At 45.1% G+C, this 20,665-nt stretch overlaps 1 protein-coding gene across 4 annotated transcripts in view; it reads right to left on the bottom strand.

Moving 5' to 3' along the window:
• Positions 1–20,665, bottom strand: part of PLPPR1 (phospholipid phosphatase related 1) — a 152,401-nt gene that overhangs the window by 81,623 nt on the left and 50,113 nt on the right. Inside the window, exon 1 of one of the 4 annotated variants that reach the window (XM_082205141.1) lies at positions 19,837–20,478. The exons of 2 other annotated variants lie outside the window; for them this stretch is intronic. The gene's annotated coding sequence lies outside the window, so the exon portion shown is untranslated. Of the gene's footprint in view, positions 1–19,276; positions 19,384–19,836; positions 20,479–20,665 lie in introns of those variants that run through there. One more of the 4 variants, XM_082205143.1, reaches the window with a different exon arrangement.

Genomic DNA, 20,665 nt, shown 5'->3' with positions numbered 1-20,665 from the left:
ATCCATCAGGGCTTTGTCTTGTTTCTGGGATGGCAAAAATGTGGAAGAGGGGCTGACTGTCAATCTGCCATCAAATATAGCTAGTGGATGCTTAGTCAGGTAGATCATAAATTGTGTTTGCCTGATATAGCCCATGCTAGAATTTTCATTATGGAAGTGATCAGTGACATGGGGACAGAAGTCCTTAGATGAGATTAAGTCATCTCGGAGGACTTCAGTGGCAGTGACTACTTGACAGAAGAAGTCTCAATTATACATAAGCAGGGAAGTTGAAGTATGGAGACAAATGAAGCTTCACTGCTGAGTGGCAGAGAACATTAATAATGCAAGCAAACATTAGGAAAGCATCCATTATCTAATACGAGGTCACTGAAACCAGTATAGGTGCATGTAAAACATGCCAACCTCTAAGCAAGGAGGGGCGGCTTACATCAGAGATGCCAGCCGGTAAGAAAAGAAAAATCCAGATTTGTCAACCAGAAATGTCAGAACATCTGAGATGATGCATTATCAAATATTCATGACTCAGATGTGATCAATGCTGAAAATATTTTATAAATTTAACATCCGACAAGACAATGCTTGGTTTGTTCAACTGGCAGTGAATCAGGCTGAAGACATGCAACGTTTTAAAAGCAGCGTGCTTTCGAACGAACCCCTCACTAGGCTCAATGCAAAATAAATAAATAAATAAATGTTTTTTGCAGGGGCAAGCTGCAAAAAAACAAATTCTGCAAGTTTTCAGGCTGATTTCAGTTTGAAGAACAGGTAATATTTCCACCGTAGATCCGACCTACCGGCTAGCACCCATAACATCATCACCACATCTGGTCCCCCAGTCCCAGAAGCATTTTACAAAAGTACTGTATGGCTGAACATATGCACATATGAATGTACATATGCCGCTTAACTTTCTTTTTAAGGGGACAACCTTCCTGAAGCATAAGGGACTGACAGCTGAACTAGCGTTCAGTTTTCTGGTGCATGTTAAGTGTAAGGTAAGCTGTGAACCCCGTATCACACCATGGATAGAGAACCTCCTGTAAACACCCCTATTATAATGTCTTCATCTCTGCTCTCGCTGTTATCACACTCACATTGTCTCCAGCTTGCTTGGCCCGGAATTAAGCTCTGTGTACTCTCAATGTCTCTCTAGCTGATATTAGAGCACATTGACAACAAAGCTGGGTAAATATACAGAGAAATCTCTTGATATGGAAGGAGGGTTGCAGGGGTATTAACATTCAGACAGCACTGGGATGTTAGAAAAGGAGTCCTCTTTCTACTAAGAAGAAACAGTATCCAATAAAAATGTACCGCTTGTCAGTTCAAGCCCTCTGTTTTCCCTAACTGGAGGGAATACTCTTTGATATATGTATATCCGTTTGGTTGAAGTCTTGAATGCAGATCAATAATCTAAAATCCAAAGTCTCAGGAAAGGTCGGAGAATATGTTTCCTCTACCAAGCAATTAAACTGACTTGGGCCTTGGACACAAGAAATGCACATGGAAGGTGGTTTACGTTGTCTGTACAGTCATTTGAAATCAGCTGAAGTACAATACAAAAGAGCTGGGCATTTGATAAAAAGCAAAGTTGGCAGTTTAATTAATTTCCCTGAAAGTTGTTTAAGTGCCTTTCAGGACTTCTGGCCGGAAAGCAATTACTGAAAAGGTTCGTGCAAGAAATGGATTAGCTGGTCCTGAAACGGCTTTGTTGTGTTCTTCTGAGGACACTGTCCAGACTGCTTTTGAAAAGAAAGACGCTATAGATTCAGCATAGCGCTACAATCCAATGGGTATTGGCGAAGAGGCATTTTAAGCCCACCATGAGTGGGTAAGGAGATAGACCCATCCTCAGCACACCTCCAAAACTCACCCAAGAGCCCACTCTTGTGGTAGAGTCAGAGTCAGTGGGAAGCATGCATTTCAGCTAGCAACCCAAACCAGGTATACCGGATTTTCCCGTGTATAAGACTAGGTTATTTTATTAAAATATTATGCTATTGTTATATTGTCAGCGGTGTTTTTGCAGGGGATTGGTGGGTGCTGCAAGGTCCGTGGGCTATTGGCTACTGCAGCAATTGGGCGGGTGATTGGTGCTTGCTTTTGGCAAGCGTGCAGACGATTGGTGGCGTTGCCGATATATGTGTAATTGGCTGTGTTGTTCCTGCGGGTGAGCGATTTTCATCCCCCCCCCCCCAAAAAAGCTCAGCAACTTTGGACAATCTCCCCCCATTTTCTCTATTTCTTACCTAGATACAGTTGCATCTGCCTGTGTAACAATAAAACACAGAGGACTAAATTTTACAGGAGGCAGGAGCAACAGTCCCAGCAGCAGGGCTTATTGTCGGGGAGGTTGTTTTGTTTAGCAAAGAGAGATCTACTAAGCTTGGCTGCATCTCAACACGCATTCTCAAATTAAACCAAACACACACACGCTTGAGATAGCATGTTTTGCATTGGGTGTGATGCAAGCCTGCGAAATGTCAGCAGCTTGAATCTTAAGGCTTACCCAAGTGTAGCTTCTTGCATTCTCCAGAGGAAATGCATGCCAGAATTCTACCGCCGATACTGTCAGCCAGCACCTTACGTACAAATGAACAATTCGCATTTGGGCGAGTGTGATCTCAAAGGGATGAGACCAGTAGTTCCCATGATTACTGTGTGTGCACACAAGGGCTATAGGAAAAGGACTTGGAATGCCTGACTTGCGATGGCTCCCCGCCAGCGGCAGGCTGATGATGCATATTTGTTGTGAAGTGTGGGGTTTAGCTTTTGGCACACAACCATAAACACTCGAAAAGAGATGCTCGTGGCAACATGCCCAAAGCTGGCAGATGCACATGACCAGCTCACCAAGGCCTGGGAACCAACAAAGGCAGGCTTTGTCTGCAGCTACCACATGCTCAGATTTACAGTGAGTATCACCAGACTTTGGGGTAGGGCTGTGTGTATATCGCAGCTCTGTGCAAGTGCAGAAAATCTGCAGAGGGCAGCATGGGGTGCAGAATCTTGACAAGCTCAGCTTCATTTTATTCATTTAAAAAATGCACATGCCTTGCCCTTCTGGATGGAGATCATAACACCTGTTTAAGCTTCAGAAGTCAAAGGTGGTAGCTGGTGGCCAGAGCAGGGCTTTTGGTGCAGCAAATCTCCTTTTTCTTCCTCATGGCTAGCAAAACCAGAATGTCTTCCACAAACAGTATACAGATGCAATACAAACGAAATTGTGCAAAATGAAATGTTCCACTGTATCCCGTAATTCTGCTAACCTTTGTGTTCTCCCAAAGCTTGCTGATACCTCCCTCTTGTGTGTATATGGCTGCCATTTGGCTAAATAAGGATCCACACTCAGAGAAGGAGGGTGGTTTTGATGCATAGGATTAAAACGTCTTCCATGGGTATTGTTGCTTGCTTACCTAAGGTTTGTGTTTCCTTTTGGGAATGAGGCACAGCGGAGACTGTGATGTCTCCATGATCTATGGTTTATTTACACATATCTACAACCTGAGCCTATGATGGAGAGGGTCACAGTATCACACCCCAAAAGGACCTGCTTCTCTCAAAGCCACAGCCTTAGACTCCAGCAGAAATCAGGCCTGATGCTCTCTTTCACACACACACCCCTTTCCAGGCTGCAGCTTCTAGCTCACGTAACTCTCAACTCTGGCCTTCTGTCTTTCTAATTAACAGATAGCTGAGGGAGGGAGGCCTATCCATTTTCCCTCTGGCACAGAGCCACTCCCTTTGTTCCCTTAACTATCCATGAGTAGTGGGTCGTTACCAGCGCTGGGCCTGGCTATTCCAGCAATTGATCCAGGAATCAGAAGTGGAGCTTAGGCATACAGCCTATTTCCACCCAACTCAGAACATTATGTCTGCCGGACAAGTTCCGAGCTACCTGATTAGTAGTCTACAGGCAGCAAAAGACGCATTGAGAGATAGCTAGCTATGTTCTACACAGAGATATTTGTGATAGGAATGCTGTCAAATATATTCCTCTTTTTTTTAAAAAAAGAAGTCAGACAAGCTTTCTTCAGTCAGCTACATAACAGAGAGCTGTAATTCCTGAGGCAACCACTGCCTGTACGGAAGAATGTAAAGAGTTCAGATGTGTGAGCTCTCTGGCCAACAATCTGGAGTAAGCAATCGCCTCCCTTCTCAGTCTGGAGATCTTTCCTCTCAAAGTGTCTTTCCTGTTGAAAAAGGACCATCCAGGCCATGTTTCTCACATCATCACATTTAGCATCTTTGCCCCTGCGAGACTACTCTTATTATTTCTATCATTGTCTCATTATGAATTGGCTTTTATGTAAATTGACGTCAGTTTACACTCATAAAAGATAAGAAAAAACCCAGCTAAAAATAGGGTTGAAAACAATACAGAAGACCACAGAGCTAAATATAGGTTTAGAAATGAACGCACCCAGCGTTTTTATCTGGCTGGAAATGCTTGTCAAAACAAGGATGTCTTCAATTATTTCTGGAAAGTACAAATGATGGGTGCCCAACATAACTCAACAGAGATGCTGTTCCACAAAACAGGGGCAGCTACACTGAAAGCCACACTGACTCAAGTTATTGTGGAACAGGGAAACTTCTGCAGAATGCTGGGTATAAAAGGGGTACAGTGGTCTCTCAGGTAACCTGATCTCAGGCTGTACATGCTCATACTATGCCAAAACCTTGAACTTGGCCCAGAAGCAGATTGGCAGTCAGTGCAAATGATGGTTTGCTCCACAAGCAGCCAAACCACCGGCACTCTGCAATAGCTAAAGCCCAGGGAGGCAACACCACTGTAACTTCCAGAAATTGAAGATCTACATCCATATAACAGTGCTATATGCTACCTTTCTCTCACGAGCAAAGCAGGGCTTTCTATAAGAGCAATTTACTTTCATTTTCTATTTATTAAATTTGTATACTTCCCTTCACCCAAAGATCCCAGGGCGGTTCAGAGCAGAAAAATGCAAAATGAGAATGCAAGATTATCATTATCGTTTCTTAAATTTGTATATCGCCCTATACCCGCAGGTCTAAGGATAAAATCACAATGTAAAAAACACAAAATGCATAATAAAAACAAAACGAAGTGCAACTGAATACAGTTATACCTCAGGTTAAAGATGTTTCGGGTTGCGTTTTTTTGGGTTGCAGACCGTCGAAACCCGGAACTACCGGAACAGGTTACTTCCAGGTTTCGGCGGTTGGGCATGCGCAGAAGCACTAAATCGCGCTTTGCGCATGCGCAGAAGAGCCGAATCGCAACCCGTGCAGGCGCGCCTCTGCGGTTTGCGAACGCTGCAGGTTGTGAACATGCACAGGATCACGTTCGCAACCCGAGCGTCCACTGTAACCCCTCCCAACATATTTTAAAAGGGCATTCAACCCCCCCCCCCCAAATAATAGCCAACCTTTATCAGATATTCGGGGGGGGGGGAGGAAGCAGCCATCTCCCAAATACATTTTTCATCCAGCGCAGAAAGCAGTGTTTTGCATTTTGGTTTCCAACCACTCCAGGGAGAGTTCCTTAGATTGATTACTACTCCATTATTTGCACATATGGGTCTGCCCAGAAGCAACATCTTGGGTTGGTTAGGCAATGAGAATAATGATGGTGCTCTTTGCTTATATGAGAGATGATCAAAAACTCTGGCAGCCTTGCATTTCCCCACCCCCACCCCTTCCCAAGTAATTATAATCTCCAGCCTTTTGCCGCATATTGTTTTTAGCATAGCGTGCAAGATCTCAGCTGCACACAGGGCAAATCAGAAACTGTAATGAGATAGCGCATCAGACTTTTCAATATAAATGTGTCGGCTCTCGCCGTAAAGCACCATCGGAATGAAGAAAATTACCTTGTCTCTCCAGGGAGGGCCCCAGAAGACAGAATAAATATATGGCGTGCATTTGTGAAAAGTCATATACACATTTAAGGATATCACATGAACCTGAGTAGTATTTCCCCCCAGAGGAGGAACATCTGCAAGCTTCCTTGTTATTGTTGACAATGAGGCCTCGTGAACAAACCATTCAGTCTCACAATCTTTACGATGCTATGGAAAATCAGGTATATGCATAGCATTTGTTGCTGTTGCTGTTACACCGAGCGGCCATTCAGCAGCATAAAATTGGTGAGTGTGTGCAATGAACCATGGCCATTAAACTGAAATAAATTATTTTGGGTAAGACCAGAGCTTCACATTATAGTGTATACTTGCCCCAAAATGGAATGAAGCAGAAGTCCCAGCAAAGGAAGAATGGATAAAAAATATGGAATATGCAGAAATGGCGAAACTTACCAGAAGAATAAGAAATCAAGTTAACAAACTTTTTATAAAAGAATGGAAATGGTTTATTAATATTTACAGATTAATTGTAAACAGATGAAAACATTGGCAGGATTATTGTAATTACCTGCAGTTTCATAAGCATACATATTTAAAGAAGATGAATAAATGAGCAAATTGGGTTAATCTGGATATGCGGAAGATATTAAAAATAAATTTAAGGAACTGCAAAAAGGGGGGGGAGAGTCAAGTTTTGAAATGTCCAAATGATTGTAAAATTAGTGAAATGTATAAAATTAGTGAAATGTATAAACTTGAAAAGTATAAATAAAAATTATTTTAAAAAACAGATTTCACACAGTGCCCATGACAACAACAACAACAAAGACATTACAGTGGTACCTTAGTAGTTACAAACACCTCAGGTTACAAACGCTTCAGGTTACAAACTCTGCTAACCTGGAAGAGTTACCTCGAGTTGAGATCTTTGCCCCAGGATGAGAACGGAAATCGTGTGCCAGCGGTACAGCGGCAGCAAGAGGCCCCATTAGCAAAAGCACGCCTCTGGTTAAGAACAGTTTCAGGTTAAGAACGGACCTCCAGAATGAATTAAGTTCGTAACTAGAAGTACCACTGTATAGTGTATGCTGGGGTGAGGAACTTTCTTCAGGTCAAGGTTCATATTCCATTCTGGGCAACCTTCAAAGGGTCACACGCCCATACCCTTCAAGTGTTCCGATTTTCTGGAACAATCCTGGAATCACAGAATCCATCCCGACTTCTGATTTGATCCTGGAATGTCCCTTTATCCCCCCCCCTCCAGCACCGCCACTGAGATCAGGGAGGAGGAAGAACAGTGTTGGAAACTCAGATATATTAGCTAGGCGCCAGGGCTTAAACCAGGGCTACAGTCGCCAAAAAGGAATGACAAGTTGCCATTTTGGGGGCAGACGGCTCGAACGTTGTGTTTTTCAACATGGCTTTATGGTTCCTCAAACTCATTCTGATTGTGCAGAAAAAATATAACAAACAGAATTCTACAGGATAGTGGTATTAGTGTATGAAATCAGTCCAGATCCAAGGATCCCCAGGCATGCATCTCCAGATGGTGGAGACATCAGGCGCCATCTTGGTGCCCGGCCATCTTCACTTGGTCGCAAGTGGCCGGTGGCCAGGCGCAAAACGCGCCTGGCGAATATCAAACACCGAGGATGAGCCAGTGCTTGTAGCTGGTGCTGGCACTTCAGTGGTGCCATGCTCTCTCACAAGCCAGCTGGCTCCCGTGAGAGCGCATCACCAAAAGATACAGAGATGGAGAGATTGGTTGCACACAGGCACAGTCTTTGATTGCTTAGAAAAAACATGGGAGAGGAGGAGACTTAGGAGGGACCTTCAGCCCTTGCAACTGCCTCACTGGGGTTAGACCTAATGGGAAGAGTTAGAATCATTTACTCTAAAGAGCCAGAAGGTATCTAGTCCAACCCCCTGCAATGCTGTGCTCACTAGTGGTTTTTTGCATTGCTGACCTACACCTGACTCTTGACAGGTATATACATATTGCGCCCATACACAAATGACACATGCAGCACACAAACCCAGCCACACAGGCACACAGCACAGCACCCCCCTCATATATGCACAAACGCAGACACACAACCAGCATTTTTCCCCATATCCAGGCTGAGGAATTTTATCAGCAGATCTTAGCACAAAGCACCACAGACCTAAAATCAGATATAAAGATGGTAGAAATGATGCCTTTTAGACCTAAAGGTTTTATCTCCAATCATAATACTGTGGTGCTGAAATCAGAGATAAAAGTTCTATCTGTCTGCTCTTTAAAGAGAAGACCAAGGGACGTTATGTGTACATCAGGTGATAAAGCGTGATCTCTTTAGAAACACAGACAGAATGCTCTATACCCTGATCAGATCGGGAGACATGGTTGTGGGGGGTAACGGGTCAATTCCCATGTCTCAGTGGGCTGGATGTGGTCTATGACAACTTACACATGTTATGACATCACAGCACTGTGATGCTCTCAGTTGTCAATATGCAACATCAGCTGCAACTTGAGGGATATGGGTTAAATCCACCAAGTTGTGAAAGCACAATATGAGTAAGTTGCACTACGCATTTCAAAGTGGGAGAAGAAACACACTACCACCATTCTGGGTCCAGTTACAGATAGGTAGCCGTGTTGGTCTGCCATAGTCAAAATAAAAAAATTCCTTCCTGTAGCACCTTAAAGACCAACTAAGTTAGTTCTTGGTATGAGCTTTCGTGTGCATGCACACTTCTTCCGTATCTGAAGAAGTGTGCATGCACACGAAAGCTCATACCAAGAACTAACTTAGTTGGTCTTTAAGGTGCTACAGGAAGGAATTTTTTTATTTTGACCATTCTGGGTGACAGCCATGCATAAATAATAATGTCCATGTCTGGCTTAAGGGTAAATATAGACAATATAGATTCATATAAAACAATAGCTTTTCCCGTGCCCAAGCCTAATTGCAGCAGTGGGCACCATGTTGGCAACCTATAATGTAACTGCTTCATAAGTTGGGATACACACACACACATTCTGCAAAGCAGTGAGGATGGTAACCATCATCTAATAGAATATTACAAATCACTGGCTTATCAAGTCATCACACACATACAGAATAGCAAGTTTAAAAGGTAAAGGACCCCTGACAATTAAGTCCAGTCGCAAACGACTCTGGGGTTGTGGTGCTTATCTCGTTTTACTGGCTGAGGGAGCCAACGTTTGTCTGCAGACAGTTTTTCCAGGTCATGTGGCCAGCATGACTAAGCTGCTTCTGGCAAAAACAGAGCAGCACACGGAAACACCGTTTACCTTCCCACCAGAGCGGTACCTATTTATCTACTTGCTCTCTGATGTGCTTTCAAACTGCTAGGTTGGCAGGAGCTGGGACAGAGCAATGGGAGCTCACACCGTTGCAGGGATTCAAACCGCCGACCTTCTGATCAGCAAGACCTAGGCTCAGTGGTTTAGACCACAGCGACACCCGCGTCACTACTAATGGCAAGTGACCACTTGGTAAACAGTCGCCTGTATCCTCCTTTGGAAAGCCAGCTATTTGTAATGCCTTGCCAAATTTTGGGGTTATTTTTACCATGCATCTTCATGCTATCATAACTCTGGGGAACCAGTGGAGCAATACTATCCTCATCACATGACAGGATGTTACAGGCAATCTGCCAGGTGAGCAAGTGTTTACATGCCCACTGTGATCCCAGCTGGTTAATACAAAGTTGCCTGGGCACTGAGATCTCTGCAAGAGGTCCTCCTCCTTCAGGCAACCCCACCACTTAATAGGTGTTCTGTGCCCTACACAAACTTCTATCAATACTCATTTATCAAGTTTCTATCTACCTACCACCTTCCATTTATGATGCATGTTAATCCTTAAAAAGAAGCAGAATGCTGGATTTTCAGCATTCAGCACAAACGCTCTAGCCACAACTGCTCTGCATCTGTCTTAAGCAAGGCGGCAAACCAAAGTCTGCTATCACTTGAACCTTGTAGGGTGAATGTGTTTTCATCATTACTTACTTGCACATTTGTTTTTCAGGGCCAACGCACACGATCATTTTATATGATAGAAGCTACATTTCACCCCATGATAAACAGCGACTATCAACTCATTGTTTTGCAAAAGCATTACCCTAAACGCATTACCACCGATTGCTCTTCCTTATCACATCCTGGCTGGCCTCCTTTTATTTTGGTAGCAAGCCGGCACGATAAAAAGAGAATGATCTATGATAGCAGATCCTCCATGATAACAACCTGACACAATCAAGCAATAAAATGATAGCCGCCGTTTATCATGCAGAAAAGAGGAAATGCCATCACATAAAACAGATTAGGAAAATGAGCACTCCATTCCCAGCTAACAAAGACAGAAATCTCAGTTCCAACTTTACCCTTCTAAGCTTATGTTATGCTTCCCCCACCACATCCGCTAGCCTTGGCAGTGCAGAAGCATCCATTCAGTGTTATTTTTCTAGAAAAAGAGGTGCCAAAAATTACAATAAACACCTCCTTTGTTCTCTTTGAATAGCAATGGTGCCCATTTGAGAGGCACAGGAACTGAGTTCCAGCGAGTTCCAGCTGAAAGAAACCTCTGGATCTCTCTCATGTTCACACCTTCAGCAATAGACAACATCATTGAACAAAGTGTTGTTGTTGTTGTTGTTGTTGTTGTTGTCCAAAACAAGGCAATAACCCCTCCTCCAATTAAAAGGGTTGCAGAACATTAAGTGTACAATACCATAGATTGTACAATAATAAAATATTATAGGCCTGGTTGAAGAGAAATGTTTTCACCTGGTGCCTAAAGCTGTATAATGAAGGCACTAGATGAACCTCTGTGGGGAGAGTATTTCATGAGTGGGGAGCCACCGCAAATAAGGTCCGTTCTCATGTTGTCACCCTCCGGACCTCTCATGCACAAAGAAGGGTCTCAGAAGATGATTGCAGAGTAATGTAATATACTGATTGTCTAGTATAAGTAGACTGGAGTCATTGAGGAACCTCTCCCCTGGCTCAATCTGGTCAGGAGGCGAGAAATCAGCATCAGAGATCATGCAACACATTGGTAGAATATTATCTTGGAAGATGTTTAGCAGGGCCAGTTCTGGGGTGACATCTAATACTTGCTTAGTTATTTTTCGTATTTCTTGTATGACTAATATCCAGAAGAGTTGGCTTTTGGGACATTCCCACCACATGTGGAGGTATGTGCCTGTGGAGGTGCATACTCTCCAGCATTTTCGTGAGGTTCCTGGTCGTATTAGTGCTAGTTTCCATGGTGTTAGGTACCATCTGTAAGTGAGTTTCAGAGTGAGCTCTTTTCTTTTCACTGATATGGATTTAAAGGGAGGTTTAGACCACATTCTGGTCCACTGAGTGGGGTTAATCTCATAGCCTATGTCGTCCTCCCATTGTTTTTTGTTTACGTTGAGGGGGTTTGTGTATTTTGTATATTGTGGATACCATCCTTTTGCTGTGTCCCTTTGTTAATAGGAGGAGATGTTGGTAGAGTATTAAATTATACCATGGTAGATGGGTGGGCACGCACTTGCTCAAAGGATTCATGAGGGCAGCTGAATCTTTAACATACAGTGGTACCTCAGTTTAAGAACTTAATTCATTCTGGAGGTCCATTCTTAACCTGAAACTGTTCTTAACCTGAAGCACCACTTTAGCTAATGGGGCCTCCCGCTGTTGCCGCACCGTCAGAGCACGATTTCTGTTCTCATCCTGAAGCAAAGTTCTTAACCCGAGGTGCTATTTCTGGGTTAGCAGAGTCTGTAACTTGAAGCGTCTGTAACCTGAAGCGTATGTAACCCAAGGTACCACTGTACTGTGAACTCCATCTCTTCCGGTGTAACTGGCTGCAACTTGAATGGCTTAGATGGAGGTTTTGATGGAGTTGCGTATACCTACTGCAGAATTTATATCAAGCCTTTTCTAACATGCTTCCCTCCAAGGTGCTCCCTTATCAAAACCTGATCCCTTTCCTAATGCAATGAGTGGGAGCCTAGTTGATTAAAAAAAAACAATAATATGGGAGGGGAGAGGCCTAATTTATTGAATTTCCCTTCTTCAATGCCTTTGTGCTGTATGGAGATTGCCAGCAGTTTTGCCATCTGGTCGCTTGCTCTCTCTGCCCACTGCTTCTCTAAGCAGGGAAATAGGTAGGTGGGAAATGTGTCTCGTGCATTCTCAAAAATACAGGAGCACATAATGAAACAAACTGATTTTTAAAAATTATTTAAAGAAGAGGAAAAAGCCATACCATCAGTCTTGTGGCAGCTGGCCCCTAAGGAAATGGTAAAGAACCTATTAGTGAAGAAGGAAAATTCAATGCCCAGTAATCCTTCTGAAGTTTTATCAAATTCTGCTAGGGAGTCTCCTATGATTCTCAGGTCAGACAGGGCAAGGCAGCTGGGAGTCTAGGAAGCCAAACTTCCAAGATAGCACGGCTGGGGTTTTCCCCCGTCCAATTTAAAGCAAAGAGAGGATTCTCTGTTTTACAGGTGATTGACACGTGCAACAATATTATAGAGCTGTGCAGTCGATGACCACAAAGCAAACCCCTGCACAAAAAGTAGCACAACAAAATGTGCACTGGAGTCATTAATGGAGCATTAAATCAGAAGGAAGGAAGGAAGGAAGGAAGGAAGGAAGGAAGGAAGGAAGGAAAGAAAGGGCTAAAAATGGCATGGAAAAGGCAATGGCTGGTTAGCTGGAATCCTGAACATACATACATAATTTAATTAGCATTTCCATAGTTAAAAAGATGCTCAATGCAGGTTGAGACATGAAAAGAATACATAATGGCAAAGATAGCAAAAGTAGTCATAAATGATAAATTAAACATCAAAAGTGCACAACCAAATGGAAACAATATCCACCTAAATCATGATAACATCTAAAATAAAGATACAAAAAAAACTAATATAACTAACAGCAACAATGCTCCGCCCCAACAAATACCCCTAAACAGTACTCCCCCCCCCCATCATGCTGATAACTCCCTCTTATTTCACAGTAGCATTATGCATGGCTAGACGAGAATTTGGAATTGCCAGATTAAGAAATGGGATCGATAATGGGAGGGTTCATATTAAATAAAATAAAACATACAAATATATTTGTATTCTCTTGCCAAATGGTGCTCAGTAACTACTGGTTTAGAGAACAGTAAATGCAGAAACCTGAAATACTTCCAGTCCCCAGAGGTTTACTACTAGAACACAGACACCTTTGAGTTACAGGCAGTTCACATTATATACAGTGGTACCTTGGTTTAAGAACAGCTTAGTTTATGAACAACTTGGATTAAGAACACTGCAAAACCAGAAGTAGGTGTTTTGGTTTGTGAACTTTGCCTTGGAAGCAGAACACATTCCGCTTCCTGTTGAGTGTGTTCCATTTGTAAATTAAGTCCTCCGCTGCTATGGGAAAGCACACCTTGGTTTAAGAATGCTTTGGTTTAAGAATGGACTTCCAGAACGTATTAAGTTCGTAAACCAAGGTACCACTGTATTCTGTTTCTGAACTTCAGGAAGAGTGCGTGTCATCACGTAGTCAAGCCAGTAGAACCTACACTCAAGAGGAAAGGTAGCACCAGACTTGGGATGAACCCCAACATTTCAGGGATCTGTTTTACAAAAAGGATTCGTAAGAGGGAGACCTCCAAAAAGTCGGATAAGATCTCCTTGGCATGGAATGCAAAGACTGAGCGGGGAAGGTGTGACTAGAATGCAGTGGCAGGAAAGGTAGGAGGGAAAAGACAGACATAAAAATGAGACAGAGAACACCATTTCACCATGCGGATATGTGATTTCCTGGTTCATACTGAGAAGCCATTTTTAGATGTCCCCAAGGATGAGAGGAGAGCTGCTTAGAGAAATCAATGGAGAACTCCAAGACTTGAATGTAATGAAACTGAGCCCCGGATGGGTATCCCCAACCCCACCGCCACAAAACAGCAAAGGTTAACCTGAAAGAGAATACTTCCTGCTCTTTCTAACTCAGGCCTTATTCAGTGTGAAATGTTTGATCCTGCTAAAGCAAATTCCAATGCAAATTCAGTTCATTGTCCCCATACTGCAAGGTGAAAGGGATTGTGACTGGGAAAAATTATTACACTGAATACTGAAGGCCAGTGGTATTCAAAAACCCTGCAGTGTTGTCCTATGGCAGAGGTCAGCAACCTTTTTCAGCCATCCCTCAGACCATGTGGTGGGCCAGACTATATTTTGGGGGAGGGGGAATGAACAAATTCCTATGCCCCACAAATAACCCAGAGATGCATTTTAAATAGGACACATTCTACTCATGTAAAAACATGCTGATTCCCGGACCGTCCGTGGTCCGGATTGAGAAGGTGATTGGGCAGCATCCAGCCCCCGGGCCTTAGATTACCTACCCCTGTCCTATGGTGTTGGACCGTTTTGGCATATTAGAGGTTGAGGGACTGCAACAGTCCCACAATTAGACCCAGCACTTTTATTCCCAGATTGCAGGCAGGGCTGAAAGTCTGTGCTACTTTCATTTCTGATTCCCACTCATTTGTTCTGAGAAATGAATGAGCCCAAGGAAGGAGAGAGTATTTTTCCCCTTCCTCCCTCTTGCAGTGAGACTCTGTTACTGAGAAAATAGGTCATGTTTATTGCCTGCAAAGAGATACATCAAATTGTTTTACATCAGCTCCCTCGAAAAAAGGAAGATCAACACATCTCTTAAGAAAATATGAGCCTTTCCAAAGCTCTAGCCAAGTTTTCCAAGCGACAGGACTCTGCCCTACTGCTCATATTGATGCTGCGATGCCTTTTAGATAAATGTGTATTTCACTTTGTGGGAGTGGTGTCCCCCATTAGTGGAGCCTAGTCTACCTCAGTATTCTTCAGCCTTGGGTCTCTATATGTTGATGGACTACAACTCCCATCATCCTTTACCATTCACTAAGCTGGCTGTGGATGATGGGAGCTGTAGTCCAGCAAAGGATGAATCCAGAACACTGGTCTACCCTGCAAATCTCAAAGATATGGAGACCAGGAAGACATAAGGACAGCAGCTGTAGGCAAAATCAGGGGTGGGGAATCTCTACTTGCATATACTGTTGCACTACAGCTCTCATTCTCTCTCACCATTGGCAATGCTAGATGGAGCCAATGAGAGTTTGACTCCAACAGCATCTAGAGGGCCACAGCAAAGTATGGACTCCCAAGAGCGCAACATGCCAAGCCATTCCTCCACCACACAGCTCTGTCATCTAATGAATCCACATCCCAAACCAGCTCCTATTTCTATTGAAATTTTACAACTTCCTTATATGCCAGGACTGAACAGGTAACAAGGCTTAGTGAGTTGGGAAAGTTAGTGGCAGGCTGGTGAAGAGTCACAGGTGTCTCCCACTCTTGTACACACAAGCTCCACCCCCCCACCGCCTTGTCTCCCAGAACCAGAAGAGGCATGAAAAGGGCAGATGAGAGATTGGCTATACACAGGCGCAGTCTCTGATTGTTGGAAGTAGCCCTGAGGAGGCGGGGACTTTCAGTCTCGGCAAGGAAGACCAATGGGAATGAGCTGCTTTGCTCATTTGGTCTGACACTGAGCCCAGATCATGTTTTTGCTTGTAAAAAGTTATTCCCACCTTTGAATGTGTGATTAGGGTACACCCAGCCCCCTAGCCTGAGGCCCCCCTGTGTGTTAAGACACAAAATAATATGTGGGAATAATGTCTCCCACTACAAGACAGGTGGAGTGTAAAAAGATTTATAGCTTTTTCTTATCCACATTTTTTGCCTCCTCAACCTTCACCTATAGAAACTTTAGTACAGTGGTACCTCGGGTTAAGTACTTAATTCATTCTAGAGGTTCATTCTTAACCTGAAACTGTTCTTAACCTGAAGCACCACTTTAGCTAATGGGGCCTCCCGCTGCTGCCGCGCCGCCACCGCACGATTTCTGTTCTCATTCTGAAGCAAAGTTCTTAACCCAAGGTATTATTTCTGGGTTAGCGGAGTCTGTAACCTGAAGCGTATGTAACCTGAAGCGTCTGTAACCCGAGGTACCACTGTAGAGTGGTACCTCAGTTAAAGAACAGCCCTGTTCACGAACTATTTGGTTTAAGAACTCTGCAAAACTGGAAGTAGTGTCCCGGTTTGAGAACTTTACCTCGGTCTAAGAACGGAAGCCAAACGGTGGAAGGGCACCGGCAGCAGAAGGCCTTGTTAGGGAAAGCGCACCTCAGTTTAAGAATGGTTTCGTTTTAAGAACAGACTTCCGGAACAGATTAAGTATGTAAACCAAGGTACCACTGTACTAACGGTTTTACCATCCACAATGCCACCACTACAACTAAAGTACTCCCATTTCACTCTCAGCTGACCCTCCCAATGATCCACAATGCTGAGCAAGAAATTGTTCAATTCTACACCCTTTGGCATTAGACTGTTGGGCTAGGACCTGGCAGGCTGAGGTTCAAACCTCCACTCAGACATAAAGCTCACTGGGTGACCTTTCGGCCAGTCACTGTATCTCAGCCTAAACTACCCCATGGGGTTGTTGTGAGAATAAATTGGAGAGGAGAACCATGTACACCATAGTCCTCAGAGGAAAGGTGGGATATAAGCATAGTAATAACAACTACTAATAAAGTACTAATATAGGAGTATAAAGAATACACCAACACAACTATTTTAGTCTGAAACAACGTGAGTATTTACTCCACAGCTGGGGAAATAGTCACCCTTGGTATTTTGTACAGTCGGGACACGGGTGGCGCTTTGGGTTAAACCACAGAGCCTAGGACTTGCCGATCAGAGGGTCGCCGGTTCGAATCCCTGTGACGGGGTGCGCTCCCGTTGCTCGGTTCCTGCTCCTGCCAACCTAGCAGTTCAAAAGCACGTCAAAGTGCAAGTAGATAAATAGGTACCACTCTGGTGGGAAGGTAAACAGCATTTCCGTGCGCTGCTCTGATTCGCCAGAAGCAGCTTAGTCATCCTGGCCACATGACCCGGAAGCTGTACGCCAGCTCCCTCGGCTAATAAAGCGAGATGAGTGCCACAACCCCAGAGTCGGTCACGACTGGACCTAATGGTCAAGGGTCCCTTTACCTTTACCTCCATTTATGTAACCCTTAGGTTACGTAAAATTTGGGATGCGCATGCAGCAAACCCAGAAGTATTTTACTGGGTTTTGCCGCGTGTGCATGCATAGAAGTGGTCTGCGCACATGCAGAAGCGGTCCTCAGGTTGCAGAAACCTCAGGATCCAACCGGACCTCCAGAATGGATCCCTTCCACAACCGGAGGTACCACTGTAGTTTCCTCCAGTATTGCTTGGATTATCATGTGGTAACCAAATCTGGGAGCTGATTCACATCTCACTTTTTTCTTTCTTTCTTTCTTTCCCTCCACTGGACATACGGTTGTACCTTGGAAGTCGAATGGAATCCATTCCAGAAGTCCGTTCGACTTCCAAAACATTTGAAAACCAAGACGCAGCTTCCAATTGGTTGCAGGAAGCTCCTGTAGCCAATCAGAAGCTGTGTTGGATGTTTGGGTTCCAAAGAATGTTTGCAAACCGGACCACTCACTTCCAGGTTTGTGGCGTTTGGGAGCCAAAATGTTAGAGTCGCAAGGCGTTTGTCAACCAAGGTACGACTGTACTTCCTAAGGTGTTTAACTTCAAATGTGTGAACAGTCAGAGAGGTCAAACTTGTGTCTGCAAACACTTATATGAGATGTGCCCAAGACAGACAGGATCAGCTTTCTGTCAAATTCTGTGACACACCCAAGTTTGCTATTAGATTATGTGAGTACAGGTCTTGAATTCAGCCAGTATTCAGCAGCGACTTCCAAAGCAAAATATTTGCCTACATGGCACCCTCCTGATGCTAGAAACTACAATTCCCATCATCTGTGACCACTGGTTGTGCTGGTTGTGCTGATGGGAGCTGGTCTACAACATCTGAAGGGCACCTCGTTGGGTTAACCTGGTTTATTATTTATTACGTTTACATATATACCACCTTTTTCTGAAAGCAGTTCAAGGTGGAGTTCATGGTTCTCCACTCCACAATTTACTCACACAACAACTTAGGTTAGACTGAGAATAGTGACTGGCGCAAGATCACCCAGTGAGCTTCATGGCTGAGTAAGGATTCTAACCCTGGTTTCCCAGGTCTTAGCTTAACAACCTAACCCAGGGATCGGCAACCTAAGGCCCATGGGCCACAAGCAGCCCACGGGGGTCATTTAACTGACCCACGAGCTGCCCCTGAACCGAGCCGCCCGCTTGGTGAGTTCCCACGCAGTGCGCTAAACCGGCGCAGTGCGGGGACTCGCTTGCGTGGCGCCAGAAATCACGTCTGCGCAGACGCAGATGTCGGAAATGCAATCCGGCCCATGAAGGGATCTTCGCTGGAGTGAACTGGCCCAGGCAAGGTAAACCTTGCTGACCCCTGCTCTAACCATTGCAGCACACTGGCTCTGAACCAAAGTTCAGTCTCCAAGTCTGTTCTTTTACAGCTAGGAAACCATAACCAGAGTTGCAAGAGATTCGAGGGCAGAGGCCACACAACTCTGAAGCTAGCATGGTTGGAGACAGCTGTCATTATATGAATGATGCCCTGGCACTTGGGCCACCACAGCTTGTTTTCTTAAAGAATGAAATTCTCCATGGGAACATAGAGTTAAAAATTTTCACCACACAGTTTTCCTGCTGGTATTCATCAGAAGGTAATGGATGCACTGTTCTTTTTTTTAAAAAAAAATCCTTAGGAAATCAGCTGGATTGATCCCAGAAAACACCAAAAAATGACACAAATCCACAGTGCTGCCGCCTTTCCCAATGTCCACTGATGCCATGAACTCCACTTTGGCTGACTGTCATGCCCAGCTAATGAGGAACCTCCAAAAGAGCAAGGACTGCAAACCTTTCTTTTCACGGGGAGGACCCGGCATGGACCACTTTTCATCTGCTGATACCACAGGGCGGAGCCTCTCCACAGCAGCTTAACACATAAACCGAATCTCTATTTGCAGGCTGTGAGTGAGAGAACCTTCCAACCAGCCTAATGTCAAGGAAAGCGGGGACACACACACACACACAGAGAGACTTCCAAGGACAGATTTCCACAACTGGACTTAGCAGAACGCCATCATAGAGACACATCCAACTCCTGGAACAGATCTGCGGCAAAAGCCAAAACTTTACTAATATGCAGATTTCTGCCGCTCCCCATGTATCCATTCTAAGCACACTTTTCGACTGTTTCTCATTGAAAGCTCATTCCATCTTGAAGCAACCTTTTCGCAGCAGGTGTATTTCATCTCCCATCTCAATGTGGGGAGGCCAACTCTGCGCAACAAAGAAATCACACGAGCGAGACCCATAAGCAATCAGGTAGACAGAGAGAGAGAGAGAGAGAAAGTCACCTTCGCTGGGATGTGATCATGTGCGGCCCTCACTCCAAAGCCACGGGGCGCGCACGTATTGTGAACCGCATCCCGACAGACCCACAACCACACTCCCGAGCACTCCATGCGCCCCGAGTGCTGCGCACGCCCACCTACACAATCCCACGCGGTGCCCTCCTACTACTCTAGAGGGAGGGGGGATCAATTATATATATTTATATATATACACACACACACACACACCCTATACATGCTTTGCAGACACCAACAAGTGCTCTTTGTGTCGCCCTCCTTTCTGGGTTCCTAAACTCGGGGGAAAAAACTTTCCTAGTGGGACTGGAAAAGGAAAAAAATGCCCACCAAACACACACACACACACACACACACACACACACAGAGAGAGAGAGAGAGAGCCAGTTTCTGCGCTGAAGAGCCCTCCTTACGTTTCCATGCCTCCTTCCTAGCTATCTGCCACCATAAGCCACCACCTCCTTCTCTCTCATTCCGCAGCCGATTCCCCAAGGTTCCCGGGGAAAACCCCCTCTCCCCACGATCCAACCCCCCGTCCTCTGCCTCACCTCGTTCTCCCTCCGTCCGCCTCTCCGTGGCACCGCTATCCGAGCTAGGAGTAGCAAGATCCACGCAAGCTGCCGCCCGGAGACACCCTCTCCATCCAATGCATTATGATCTCGGGGTGTGCGGATATATATTATCTTGACGCGCGTGTGTGTGCGCGCGAGAGAGAGCCGAGTTCTTTGGATTGAGGACGCCGCTAGTATTCCGTCCACCAGGTCTTGGATCCTCTATTTCTTTCGCGGGAGGAGAAATTGCGAGCGAGGGGAGGAAAGGGGCTTGATGGGGAGGGTGGGAGGAGGAGATCGGCGGTGCGGCTGAGGGGGGAGGAGAAGGGGGATCGCGCAGGCGCAGCCGGGGGACCCTAAGCGCCCGCTCGGGCGTGCGTCGCAGCTCCGTTGCGCTTCCCACCTCTTGTGTCCTGGAAGCAGGGGAGGCGCGGCCCTATAGGGGAAGGGGGCGTGGCGTCGTGCGCCAAGGCTGAGGGGTCTGGGTTCCTCCACGCCTGGCTCTCGTTTGCCCCTTAGCATTGCCTTGTGCACTGGGGAGTTACCTCTAGCGCTTTTCTTTCTCTCTCCCTCCCCCGCTTCCTTTTGTGCCAAGCGATGCGCTCTCCCCTTCTCACCTGCTTCCCGGACTTCCCACCCCCATTTGGTAAGGATGCGCGCGACCCTTTCCGGGGAACCGAAATCCCCGCTTGCCGTGGCTTTATTCAAAGAGAGATCAGGAGGGAGAGAGGTGTTTCTAAGCGCATGGCACGGCTCAGCGTAAGATTCCGGTTCCGGCTATAACATGTCTTCTTATAGAAGGCATATATGTATATATATTTAAAGG

Source organism: Podarcis vaucheri (genome assembly GCF_965113315.1).
Source record: "Podarcis vaucheri genome assembly, chromosome: 17".
Taxonomy (NCBI): domain Eukaryota; kingdom Metazoa; phylum Chordata; class Lepidosauria; order Squamata; family Lacertidae; genus Podarcis; species Podarcis vaucheri.
The sequence above is the reverse complement of the archived record's forward strand: the minus strand, read 5'-3'. Positions and strand labels throughout refer to the sequence as shown.